This window comes from Neomonachus schauinslandi, chromosome 8, assembly GCF_002201575.2.
Source record: "Neomonachus schauinslandi chromosome 8, ASM220157v2, whole genome shotgun sequence".
NCBI classification, from domain to species: Eukaryota; Metazoa; Chordata; class Mammalia; order Carnivora; family Phocidae; genus Neomonachus; species Neomonachus schauinslandi.
The window spans coordinates 144,141,120-144,152,429 of NC_058410.1; the positions used below are offsets into that span (position 1 = coordinate 144,141,120).

At 48.4% G+C, this 11,310-nt stretch overlaps 2 non-coding genes across 2 annotated transcripts; both read left to right on the forward strand.

The window, feature by feature from the left end:
* Nucleotides 1-1,353: 1,353 nt before the first annotated feature.
* TRNAV-AAC lies at nucleotides 1,354-1,426 on the forward strand. Its single transcript has one exon. It is a non-coding gene; the product is annotated as a tRNA-Val (tRNA).
* A 3,927-nt stretch (nucleotides 1,427-5,353) lies between these two features.
* Nucleotides 5,354-5,427, forward strand: TRNAI-AAU. The gene has a single exon. It is a non-coding gene; the product is annotated as a tRNA-Ile (tRNA).
* Nucleotides 5,428-11,310: the final 5,883 nt, after the last annotated feature.

Here is an 11,310-nt window from a genome sequence, read left to right on the forward strand (position 1 = left end):
AAACCGCGGGGAGGTGTTTCGCTCCAAATTTTAAAGCTCTATTTCCTGCACTAGCTCTTCGTGGAAAACTAGACGTTTTTCTACTTTTCTCAGTCCACCTAATTTATCGGGAATAGAAAAATGGAAAGAAAAAAATCCATCTTCAAGCACAAATGAACCTCACTCACGGGGAAATTTCATCTTTCTCAAATCCTGCGATCTAATCAGAATCTCAGCGAAGCCTTTTCCCCCAGACTGAAAAGCTAATCTTAAAATCCATATGGAAGTGCAAAAGACCCAGAAAAGGAAACATAATTTCGAAAAAAAGAGGACCAAAGTGGGAGGATTTACGCTTTTTGATTTGAAAACCTTCTATGATGATGCAGTAACCAAGGCTGAAGCCGTGGCAAAAAGGACAGCCCTACGAATCCACGGAACATAACTGAGAGTCGAGAAGTCACCCACCCACATATGGCCAATTGGTTTTCAACCCGAGTGCCAGGGCATCAGTGAGGGAAAGGATAATCTCTTCAACAGGGCGTGCGGGGACAATGGCCATCCACATGAGAAAGCCATCGCTAGTCATTAGGAAAATGCAAATTAAAATCACTCTGAGATACCATTGCATGCTCACAGGTATGGGAGGGGGTCTCCTTGGAGCTCTCCGCCCTGCCGAAGTTTGGAAAGGTGGTTCCAGTCCCCATTGGAAAGGTCACTGGCGAGGCCCTGGTGGGCCTTTCGGTTTATGACCGCGGCCCTCCTGGTGTTATAAAAACAATATGGGATATTGCAGATAGGGGAAACTGAGCCTCCGCAAGGCATCTCAGGTAGGCCATCTGACATCTCTTAGACACACTGGGCTCCACTCATCAGCACCGAGTCCAGCCAGGGACAGGCGGACAGTCTCCTCCCCATTTCCGTCCTCACTCTGCCTGTGGGCCAGGGCACATCCCCCCCTCAGTCCTCAACTTCTGTGGGTCGAGCCCTGCCCCGCCCAGAACAGGCACTTTCCAGAGTTCAGTTCAGCAGCTCCCGGTTATTTTCCTGGGATCATTCTCTGGCACCCAGAAGATGGAGACCATAGAACCTTCTAGTCAGATAAACCCAAATGGGACCATATCGAGGAATTTTTCTGAAATTTCCCATACTCCGAGGCTGCCAAAAATTTCTGTCTTGCGGTGGGTAAGGGCTTCTTCCCCAGGGAGAGTTTACTTGGTGTGAGTCATTGACTCCAGTATTATTGATTTGAATAACTAAAAAAGCGCAGTAAGCTTGAAATTTCTTGGAGGAAGGATCAATTCAGGGTTCCCAGACCTGGGACAGCCAGGAAAAGTCTATTCTCTATCAGAGAAGAGAAGAAGAGCCTGCGGCCAGGTTTCCGTAGTGTAGTGGTTATCACGTTCGCCTAACACGCGAAAGGTCCCCGGTTCGAAACCGGGCGGAAACAGAGGGGCCCTCGCTTATGGAGTATTTTTATTCGTTTATTTATTTTTTGAAGTTTCTCCAGAGCCCTGCAGTGGACATGTTTGGAATCGCACCATTTATGGTCCTCGGAGTGGGGACCCCTCACCTGGTACCTCCAGCACGTCAGCTGGGTATAACTCGCAGGAGGTTTCCTTCCTAGGGAGTGTGTCTTCGCTCCTTCCCAGGCCTGTCCTCCCCCCACCCCCATTGAAGATCTCCTTTGGAAACCGAGCGTCCACAGACACTGTGGTGAACCTCACCAGTCTCAAGCAATTTATTTACAGTCAGACCAATATTTTCAGATATCGGGTCATCTGGGGACGAGAGAGAGAATTGTAGGAGTATCGTGGGACAGGAATCTGCAGGGAGATCTCAGTGGGGCCCAGCCCACTGCCGAACCCATCTCACATGGCGACACCAACCCCCACGCTGCCGTCGTCTGGTCCCCAAGCAGATCTCAGGGACTCGGTCCTCAGGCTGCTCCAACCACGGCCTTGCGGGGAGGGGGGGAGGGATTTCCACCGCCCGCGCGATTTCGTGGCGGGATGGGGTGGCACGCAGCCCCGGCCATACCCGCCCTTCCAGGCCAAGGCGCCTTGGCCCTCAATCTTTCCAACCCCCTGAAGTTCACTCACTCAGCTTCAGTGGGATCGACGCGTGTTCCACTTAGGTCCAGGACTCTCCTAGCGCATTTAGGATGGAGTTAGGGTGTTTCCCTGCATGTATGTGCACTGGAGTCCTCCCGAAGAACCTGGACGTGCAGATACCCTTGCTGGACATTTCCTTGGACTCAGAGCGCGGCTGGGCGGAGGCCATGGGGCTCTGGCAGCGCCCAGGACCATTCCCGGCGGGAGGAGGGAGCCCACACGCTCTAAATAAGTGGGGCTATTTGCTGCATTTTTGCAAGTGAGGAAAGAGATGGGGGAAGGTTTAATAGTGACTTGGTTGTGTGTGTTAGTCTCATTTTACTCAAGAATGTGAACAATGAACCAAGAATAGGAACGGTCTTTCTTTTCAACTGGCTGATTCATTCCTGTGGGTTCAAAGCAGCTTTGAGGGATGTTTGGCTCACGTTCAACTCAACAAGAAAGTTTGTTTTGCTGGTGCATGAGCTGGACTTAGTAAGAATATGAATCGATTTAAAACATTAGGAAAGATCTTCAGGCTCTTTGTTTATTGTTCTGCCTCTTAGACCTAAAACTGGTCCTTTGGGTTTCAAGCCTACAAATAAAGTGCCTCGGTTGCAAGTCTTAAGTAAGTTCTCCAGTGAATCTCACTAACACAGTTCTACCAGGCTACCAGCAGGGCACACGGCTAAATGCACTGTACCTCATCCTGGAATATTTCTGGAAGATAGCAGTGAGGGGGCAATCCTCCTAATGGGCAGATCTTTGGCTGGTGGACCTGGGCATCCATTTCATTCAGATATCAGATATCAGAGATGAGCTCATGTACAGTGACTAATGGTTTGGCTGATTGGTCAGAGAGATCAATGTGGAATCCTTAACACAGCACCTCTCTGGAGGAGACCAAGGGATGGGGTGGCTGGGTGATAGACATTGGGGAGGGTATGTGCTATGGTGAGCGCTGTGAATTGTGCAAGACTGTTGAATCTCAGATCTGTACCTCTGAAACAAATAATGCAATATATGTTAAGGAAAAAAAAAAAGAAGAAGAAGAAGGTAGCGGGAGGGGAAGAATGAATCGGGGGAAATCGGAGGGGTAGATGAACCATGAGAGACGATGGACTCTGAAAAACAAACTGAGGGTTCTAGAGGGGAGGGGGGTGGGAGGATGGGTTAGCCTGGTGATGGGTATTGAGGAGGGCACATTCTGCATGGAGCACTGGGTGTTATGCACAAACAATGAATCATGGAACACTACATCAAAAACTAATGATGTAATGTATGGTGATTAACATAACATAATAAAAAAAATTTTTTTAAATTTACCCAGGAAAAGTGACCAACCAGAGCAACCAGAGTCCTAGAGAAGTTATTCCCAGATGGCATGAATTCATGATGTGAAGGTGGTGGCTCTGAGTAGCACCTTCAGTGGACTGGATGAGGTGGGTGTTCAGCCTAGAACCACCTGTTTCCGGTGCAAGGCACTCATTCATCTCACAGCCTGGAGTGTCCTTTGCTGAGGGCTGCAAGCTGAGCTCCTCCCAGCCATTGCTCTCAGCCAAAGGAAGCTAGCGTCTCAGGTTACACCCTCTCTCTGGGAGCAGCCTACATCTAAAAGAAGGTCTCGGAGTGCATGCAACAACCCCACTCTTTTGCCTCGATCCAGGACAACTCTAAAGACTCATTGCAGGAGCTCCTGGGTGGCTCAGTCAGTTAAGCATCTGCCTTTGGCTCAGGTTATGATCCTGGGTGTCCTGGGATCCAGCCTGCCTAGGGGGTCCCTGCTCTGTGGGGAGTCTGCTTCTCCCTCTCCCCTCCCCAGGTGTGCACTCTCTCTCAAATAAGTAAAATCATTTTTAAAAAGTCATTGCAACTGTATTCTCTCCTAGAATCAGAATTATTTAATACCTTTGTATTTTACTCGAAGTAAAGCCGAGTTCCTAAGATCTCCTACAAGGTCCGGCACATTCTGACCCTCCACTGCCCCCCGTCTCATCTCTGTTCTCCTTCTTGCTTATGCTCTGGGCCTTGTGCCATTCCTCAAGCATTTCACACAAGTACCCACCTTGGACTTTGGTCCCGGCTGTGCTCTCTCCCTGTAATACCTGAGCACCGTCTTCCCATCAAACGTTACTACAATGTTAGTAAGCCTGCACCAACAACTCAGTTCAGAATTCCAACCTACTCCCAACACTACAGCCCCCCCCAGCCCCATTCTTTCAATCACAGGTAACAGCTTTTTATACATTATATCATTTTCATGTTTATCATGTTATTATTCATTTCTGTTTCCACCCTCTTTGAGGGTAGAAATTTTGTTGCTGGTGATGGTAGCCTGTTCTTGCCATTCCCTAATGCCTCCTAAGTGACTGAAACTGGGCGATCTTTTTAAACCACAAATCTGTTCATATGACTTCTCTGCCTAAAATCCTCCCATGGATTCCCATTACTGTTAGAACCAATTAAATAATCCTTAACTTCACCTCTAAAGAGTGATCCTACTCCTTAGTTTATACCTGATGTGGATCAGTTAGTGCCTATTAATTATTGTCAGCACCCCCTTTACCAACAAAAGTACCCCGATTTAGACTTTGTATTCTACTACAGGGTCCCGCATCATCAACATGGTCTCTCCTCTCTGTCTCGTCTCTTACTCTCCCCACCAGTCGTGATCTCCAGACACACTGGCCTGCGTTAGCCCGCTCTCCTCAGATGTTTGTGCCCATGAGGTTCTTTCTGAGGTGTGAAAACGGAAGCCGCTGGGGACCCCTTTTCCTGGCTCTCACTTAGCCCCTTCCTGTCCCATCTGCTTCTACCACATTCTCTTTGTCAAACCACTAAGTGCACCCCCAAAGTCTCACCTACCTGAGAGAAGAGGACATTTCCAAACTAACCATGCGCCCCCTGTGAATTCCCCTACATCTTCGCTGACTGTCAAGTTTTGCTTCAGACCCGTAGCATGCAGCAGGGAATTCAGAAAGAAGGAGGAGTAGGAAATGTGGCCACAATCCCATTTATTTGTCCTCTGTATAGTTGAACAAACACAGACACACATACTGGGCTCAGCCCTCTGAAGCACAGCGGGACAATGTCTATCGAAATTGTCAATGCACAAATTCTTTGACATATTTTCTATATGTGTGGGAGGTATCAAGACATGAGATATGGTGTGAAAGCAACCAAGAGATTACCGAAGATAAAAAAACAGCAACAATTACTCCGAATTTAGCCCTTGAAAAATAAAAGTAGGAAAAGGAAGACAAAAAAAGGCTGCTCTAAGCAGAGGCCAGTTAGCTCAGTTGGTTAGAGCGTGGTGCTAATAACCCCAAGGTCGCGGGTTTGATCCCTGTACGGGCCACTCCCACTCCTTTTAACTCTTCTTTCCCCCCCCCCCCCCCCCCCTTCAAATACAGACGCTGAATTTCTGAAAAACCCACTTCTTAACGTATAAAAAGCAAGGAATAATGTACAACAGTCTACGGAGTTCCTGGTCCATCGCCATCAGTTTCCTTTAATCCACTCATAACTCAATTCAGTTCCCGGGTGCATGTGAGTTTGAACTTGGTGCCTTCTCTGCCATCGCATGACTGAGGGCAGGGGCCCAAGAGCCGGAGTTCTGCCCAATGGGGATCAAGTAGTGGAAAAGAGAGGCAGGCAACTTTTTTTTCCTTTAAGCTTGTTTGATTTTAAATTGTCTTTCCAAAGTTGTTTCCCAACCAACCTCCTTTTTCCTCAAAACATCAAGAGATACAAAGTAAAAGAGAAGTTCTTAAAAGGTTGTTATTTCCATGTTTTGAGACTAAAATTTCGCTGACAGCCGAGATTGGCCGCAGGTGGAGGGCTAGTTCAGGATAATCCTTCTCTCTACACCTGTCTGTACCTCTTTGAACAAGAAACACAGAACACAGGCTTTTTTCCCTTCTCTCTTCTTTCTTTTCTTTTCTTTCTTTCTTTTTTCCTTCCTTTTTTCTTTTCTTTCTGTCTGTCTGTCTGTCTGTCTTTCGAACAGGAGTTAAATCTAGATTCTTGCAATCAATAGACATATACCTTGTATCATTTCTCCTGACTGGTTACGTCTGATCTTCGTGGGGGTCTGGCCCCAACCTTGTATAGTTACCTCCCCGCCTGCGCGTGCTGATCATTATGCCCCTCAGTGGGGAATTCCTTCTGGAGTTTCCTCTCGTCACAGCTCTCTGTCCTGTCAACTCCAGCTGTCTTGGTCGGCTGGACGTCAGCCACCTCTCATCAGCTCAGGCAGTTCGCCAGCCTCTGCCCGGGTCTCTCTTCCCTGCACTGGGGCCGAGAAACTCTCTCGAGGCAGGACGTTGGGGACAATCCTAGGGCTCACCCCATTTCCCCCCAAGATCACTTATCATTTGGGGATTACTATCCTTCTTTGCCTGAGGTCTACTGTCTTGAAAATTGTTGTTTCCTGTCCTTTGTCAGGTTTTGGTTATTTCAAGCAGGATGGTAACTCTGATGCCTGTTTCCGCCCTGGGACCCCTTTTCCTGGCTCTCACTTAGCCCCTTCCTGTCCCATCTGCTTCTACCACATTCTCTTTGTCAAACCACTAAGTGCACCCCCAAAGTCCTGGGTGGAAACAGGGGGCCGGCGTTTTGGAGGGTGAAGGGCAGCAGCTGAGGCCTCTGCTGTTTCCGCTGAGGGCAGTGGCCTGTTCTAGCGGTTCTCATCGCCTCCCCGGGAATCCTGGGGCTCAAGATGCTGGAGGCCAGCCGTCTGCAACACGTATTGGCATGTTGGACTGGGTCTCCAGGCTCTAACCGGGACAACGTGTCTGGAGGCTCCAGGCTACGGGGCACAGCACAGATCATCCTGTCTGGGGGTTTCTGTGTGCTGGGGCATGTTAGGGGGGAGGAGGCCGCTTGTGGGCCCGGAGCCAGGGCTCCTGAAGAGCCAACGCAACAAAAACGGGCCTTTGGATCTCTGTTGGGTTGGGAGGCTGAGGGTGGGCATTTTCTGATAAGGCGGTCTGAGACTTGGGGTATGTGGGATCCACGCACTTTTCCTTTATCGCTACCTGAGGAGCATCAGAACACTTTCCTGCCCCATCAGCGCCCCCGCATGGGGGGGTCCCATGGTACTCCTGGGGGGCCGGACAGCAACTGACAGCACAGCCTCAGAGGGGACAAGAGGCTGAATGGAACCCACTGGGCACCTGGCTGGCTCGGCTGGGTCCCTGGCTTAGGCTGGCCCTGCCCCTGCCCGCATCAAAGGGTACGGGGAGATGGCGTGTGGCTGGACTCTAGAATGGAACAAGTCGTTAGCCAATGATTCTTAAATGACCTTGCTCGTAAAGTCACGTTCAATCCGTACAGACATTGTTATTAGAAGGAGTTACCTGTGCTCTGTTTGGTTTTGAAAGTCTCAAGAGAATAAGGGCATCCTAGTGGACTCTATCTTGGCATAAATATTTAGCCACTAATGAAATTAGACCTTATGGTGTTTATTATAAAAATGGACGATCTTGGTTGTCCTAAAATTGTATCCAGATAAGAAACCTTATGCTCACCATTTCAAGTAGTTGATTTTCTAATTTTAAAGTGTATTCAGAGATAATTTGATTTACCATTTTTACTACATGCTCAGAAAACTTTCTTCACTGAGAATCATTTCACACATCTCATTTTGTAAATCAGTGACCTTTTCCAAAATAATAAGGATTTTTTCTATTTTATTTACCTCTTTAGTTATTCTCTGTGCAAATAACTAATTATATTTCATCCAATGGAAGTAATATGAAGATTCGTTTTAGAAATAAATCTATATAAGAAATGCTCTGTGAGCGAACATAAAGTAATCATATTCAATAAATCGGATTTAGGGGCGGAGGGCAGGTCACCCCAAGATGGGCCACTTTGGCATGAAGATTATCCTGAACTGAAGGCAACCGAGACCCTGTGGGCTCAAGAAAAGCTTTTGCTCCTCCCTTAACTACATAGAAGATTCTAAATTGGGAGTCTATTCCAGAATAAGGGTTATTATCAGAGATGCCTTTTATCTGAGTGACCCATCTGTACAACAGGGCAAACATCTAATTATTGAGCATCTTCTCTGCCTCTGATGGCCCTGGAATTGCCCTGAAGTCCCAGACCCCCTCCCTTCTTAGTTCAGGATGACATATATGCCTCAGTTAGACTGCCTTTGGAATTTCTATGTCTGTATGTATTCCTCCTATTAAATTTGATTTTTTCCTGTTAATCTGTCTCATGGCAATCCGATTCTTATTCCAGCAAGAAGGACCTTGATGGAGACAGGATTACTTGCTCCCCAGCACAGACAACGGCTGGCTCACAACCATTTTCCAGAGCCGGGAAGGGGCAGGTTGGAAGCCTGGGGTCCAGCAGGATCCATGTCAGCTTCGTGAGAAATGGCATTCTCATGCACGGTCATGGTCACGTGAGCTTTTCTCCCTTGCTCTTTCATCTCACCTCATACCTCTAACAATGAAGTTCTCATCTGCCTGTCTCCTCTCAGCCTTGAACACAAAGAGGACCCTCTTCCTGACCTACCCCAGCCAATACATTCAGGCTGAAAACTCATCAGAGGGCTAGGCTGGGCAGGCAGAGTGGGGGTGGGGGCTGTACTGGGGAGGGAGGGATCAGGACCCCGGGAGAGGTGGGCCCAGAAGGACATCTGAGAGGAGAGTTCCCCAGCTCCACCAAGCAGGCCAGGAGACAAAGTGATTACAGCACCAACCTCAGACTCTGGGCAGGAGCCTATCGGGGTAAAGCACTAGAAAGGGAAGAGTCTGGAGGGAAAGGAAACCCCTCTCACAATTTGTCTGAGGTCAAGTTTACAGAATTAACTTTCCACACCTCTCATCAGTGATTTTTTATGGAAAAGAACCCTGTAGACCGGGTTCTGTGGCTGCAGCCTCCCCAGACTTTAGTACATGGGCCAGACACAATTTTCTACAGCCCGAGGAGGTAAAATGCCAGCCTTGGGCCTTCCCAGCCTCTCACAAAAGAAACAAGCGTGGGACCCAGGGGTCAAAGATTCCATCTGTAGGAGGACCCAGCAGGAGCCTGTCAGGGTCAGAGAGGTTGACCCAGAGGTCCAGCAGGAAGTCCTAGGAGCTGGGCATCTGTGTGAGGACTCAGGGGTCAGCCTTGGGAGGGCAGACAACAGAGCATGGGCATGTTGATATGAAACTTCTTTAGGAGAGAGAAAAATAGGAATCACCGGAATGTCCAACAAATAAGGTCTAGTTAAATAAATTAAGCTACAGCATAGAATCAAACAACTAAAATAAGGCAGACTTTGATGTATTGATGTTTGAAGTGTGTCCAGCACACATATGTTTAAAAATCATGTAACATTGTGTCTATTGGGCTTTATTAATGTAGAAATAAAGCTTTAGATGTATAGATAAACATTTTTCCCATAGGCCAAGAGCAAAGTTGAAAGACTATAATCCAACCTTTTAATAAAATGATTACCTCTGAGAAGTACTGGAGCGGGTTTGGAGGGAGTTCAATTTTCCTTGTTTTGCATTTTCTACAAAAATTTTATACTATAAGAAATCACTCAGATATTTCCTATTTTAAAGAGAATGAATAAAAAAGATGAGTGGAAGATTTTGTGCGGAGTAGGAGGCTGAGATGTGGGGGGCGGGTGGCCACTGGAAGAGCTGAGTGTTCAGCTCTGAGTCTTGAATCGGGGTGTGGACCTCAAACTCAGGCCACAGCCCAGTGTGGAGCAGGAAGAAGGAGAGGGCACAGAATGAGAGCACATGTGCATAACTAGAGTGATCATGGTGCTGTGGATAAGGAAGCCCCCTCGGGGGTCAGTCAGGGAACATCTGACATTCAGTTTGAAAGGCTACTAGCAAGTTGACCTGTTACTTGCTGTGAACCCCTTGAGCGAGTCTCTAAAAACTGTAAGTCACAACTTAATCATTTAAAAAATTTTTTAAGATTTTTTATTTATTTGAGAGAGAGAGTGACCACAAGCCGGAGGAGGGGCCGAGGGAGAGGGAGAAGCAGACTCCCCCTGAGCAAGGACAGCCCAACACGGGGCGGAGCTGAAGGCAGATGTTTAACCAACTGAGCCCCCCACGCGCCCCTATCATTTCTTAAATGGGCCTATGACATGTAGAGCATAGGTCTCTGGTGTATAATTATTTTATTACTTAAGCAAACAAATCACTCAAGGAATTTTGGCAATCGTTAACACTTTTACTCCACGAGATGACAGCAGTGTCTGAGGTAGCCTCACTTCCCTCTTCACCTTTCTAAAAAACCTGGCCTCCCTCAGGGTCAGCGGGTTCGGACCCTAGGATTGGACTAAGATTGATCCTGAGGAAGTGGCCTGGCTTGCATGCTTGGTCACTTTGACCTGAGTTTCCCAGGCTCTGTCCCGGGGAGGAGGACTGGCTGCCCCGGGGGCTGAGGGAACACACGTGGGAAGGTGATTGGCTTGAGGAACTGACACGAAGGTCACAAGTGTGTTCCTCTCAACACAGTTAGTAGAGTTCATGGGTTTGCAGTGTGATCGCTTGTGGTTACATGTGTAAAAAGGTGTTTTTGAATCTTAAGCTTTTTCCCTCTGTTCAAAAAAATTAATTTTGATGACACTTGTAACAAGAATTAAGACATAAGTAATTCTCCAAGCCTAGACATAGAAATACTTATTCCCAAGGACACTTCTCCCCCCCCCCCCTTAAGATTTTATTTACCTATTTGTCAGAGGGGGAGAGAGAGCAAGAGAGCACAAGCAGGGGGAGCCGCAGGCGGACGGAGAAACGGGCTCCCCACTGAGCAAAGAACCCCATGCAGGACTCGACCCCAGGCTCTGCGATCATGACCGGAGCCCAACGCAGACACTTAACCGACTGAGCCCCCCAGGCGTCCCTGCGCAATAATGCTTCTCGAAGCAGGCGGGAGACCCTGTCACAAAGTGATGGCCAGCCTTTCACGTTCTTCCTTCGCCCAGGAGCCAGACCAGCTGGCTTGGATCCCCAGCTCTGTCATTTCCTAGGTCGAGGCAATGTTTCTCTGTAAAATGTAGAAAATGTTGTTGATGACGATGCTGATGAAAATGTAGCAAGTGTTGACGCTGACGACGCAGCGCCTGGAGGATGCTCGCCCAGCTCTTACCGCTAGCTGCCGCTGTCCGCGCTTTAGCCTCCGCGCCCGGGAAGGGTCGGGGAGGCTGGCGGCGGCCCCCGGATCCCGCCGCTCCCCGGCCCGCGGGCTTTAAGGTCAGACTCGGACCCCG